The following is a 2,430-nucleotide window of genomic DNA, read 5'->3' on the forward strand; positions in this document are numbered from 1 at the left end:
TTTTCTTGAAAAATGTTTTTTTGACGAAAGTTGTAGGGTTTTAATGGCATTTCCATATGACCTTTGGCATGTACTCACTATTAAACTCACGATTAAACCAACAGTACTATCTTATGTTAAGATGACTTTGAAGTTAGAAAAGTTTTGCACGAACATTTTATCGATATACATTAAAATTACCTTGTAATTTTATTGTATAAACTATCGAACATGTTACTGTAAGATCTGACTCGCGTGTAGATTGTCTAGCTTCAAATCACTTTCGTGTATTAGAGAAAATTAATCGCACCAACGCAAAGATTTGATTGCATTAAGAAAATTGCTTATTTTTTATATGCTATTATTTATTGTCATAACAATTAATTGGTGGGTGGTCAATATTAATACGGTCAAACGGGATATGTCCGGCGTTAACTTTCAAGACCCTTTTAATGAAAAGTACTTTATTATAGTGTTTTGGAAAAGTTTTGAAGTTAGTTGTATGAATATAAAAAAATAAAAAATGGATTTCAATTAAAAAATTTTATATAATCTTGATTTGACCTTTTTCTAAAGATCATCCAAGGATCATCTTCTTTCTCCCTAGCAATTAAACAACTTTTGTCTGAAGTATTTTTCCGTATTATATTTCTTGAGATATTTCAATGTGTCGATTAAAATGACTCACCGTATATATGCCGTAATTTGATATAAGTGCATTAGGATTAAATGGATATTGGACATGGACATGGATTTAAGTCTCGCTTTAGCAATATATTTAATTTTTTTCACGTCAAAAATAATTTATTTATTGATATTATTACAAAATGTTTACTGTACAAAGCAAACGAGTATGATTATGAATTTATTTTAACGTATGTCATAATATTTCACTATTGAACTGAAATATTTTGTACGTTTCACTACTAATTATACATAATATACAAATTTTACAGAATAATATACAGATTTTACAGAAGCAAGAATATTTTCTTAAGAAAAATATCATTGTACAATATCATTTGTACAATAATTTTAAAATTACCGAGAGGATCCTCGTGGAGCATTTTTACCACTTATTATATCAATATGCCTGAATGTGCAAAATGTTAGTTTCGTGATTAGTAAACTTTAATTAATTTAAAAAGTTATAGTCTTAATATTTTCGTATTAGAATTTTTGAACTCAAAATTATCTCAAATATATGCTATTAAAAAGTAATCCGGTATTTGCAGGACATCCTGTATATTATTTACATATATTTACACTATGTGCAGTGTTAAAAAATCTATTTAGCATTTATATGTAAATATAGAGTACATATCATTAGTTAGTCAGAAAATGTGTTTAATATAGTTAGTTAATCCGGCGATTAAGAATTAACGTATTATTTGATACGATTACACAATTATGATTTTCGATGAAATCTTCTATTATAAAATGTTTATGGATATTAGATGAAGACAAAACGTGGTTTATAAATCACTGAATTAAACATCGCATGAAACGTAGAAGTCAGTAAGTCAGTCACGATGCTAATATGTTTACATCTCAAAATGGTTTTTGATCTATATTTATTAAGATTTTTTTATTCATAATTTTACTCATAATTTAAATTATGATAGATAATACAGTGTGTATTATCTATAATAAAAATACTGAATAGTTTTTTAAATACCTTGTACATTATATGTGTACGTGCGTACGTGCGTGCGCGCGCGCGCGCGCGTGTGTGTGTATGTGTGTGTACACAATTGACGAATTAAATTAGATTTCTTAAGGCTCCTCACTAGTCGCGGCGGTCATTGGAATCGTGATGTCAGAAGAAATGATACGTTAATTTATGTTGCAAACCATTTGTAAATAAAGACAATTTAATGGATAAATCTAAATGATTATTTTAAAATATCTGTAAAAATGGATAGAATATTTTTATATTTTTAATATTTTTTCTCCCTTAATAATCAGAAAATGGTTGTAAAAGGCAGGTAAAGTGAATGCCTAATTTCGAGCAGAAACACACGATTTGAACAGCTGTTGAAATGAATGAAATATACGCTTTTATAAAATTCCAAGATAATTATAGTTTCTGCTCATTTTTAAGACTTTCATAAGTACGAAACACATCACATTTTCACAATTAAGCAAATAATGAAATGGCTTCCAGCATAAATTTTATCAAAATGTCACTTTTTCATGCCTATAAGTTCATTTATCGTGGCGAGACGCTGCAACACACACAACAACGAGCCTATATATGTATATGTGCTCGCTTTCGCCGAGAGCACATATAGCTAGCTCGTGCTTGTGTATGTGACTATCGATTTCGCCAGGCTGTCGACTGATTTTGAATCGCATGCTAACTATTGGGTCAGAGGTCTTAAGTCTGATTGTTTGATTTGTTTGCTATTCCATTGCTTACGTTTTATTTATATATATATATATATATAT

At 28.6% G+C, this 2,430-nt stretch overlaps 1 protein-coding gene across 1 annotated transcript in view; it reads left to right on the forward strand.

Moving 5' to 3' along the window:
- LOC108685875 (1-acyl-sn-glycerol-3-phosphate acyltransferase gamma-like) overlaps positions 1-2,430 on the forward strand; it is a 20,089-nt gene that overhangs the window by 6,635 nt on the left and 11,024 nt on the right. The gene's annotated exons all lie outside the window — the stretch shown is intronic.

The sequence above is a fragment of the Atta colombica genome, unplaced genomic scaffold (genome assembly GCF_001594045.1).
Source record: "Atta colombica isolate Treedump-2 unplaced genomic scaffold, Acol1.0 scaffold161, whole genome shotgun sequence".
In the NCBI taxonomy this organism is placed as follows: Eukaryota; Metazoa; Arthropoda; class Insecta; order Hymenoptera; family Formicidae; genus Atta; species Atta colombica.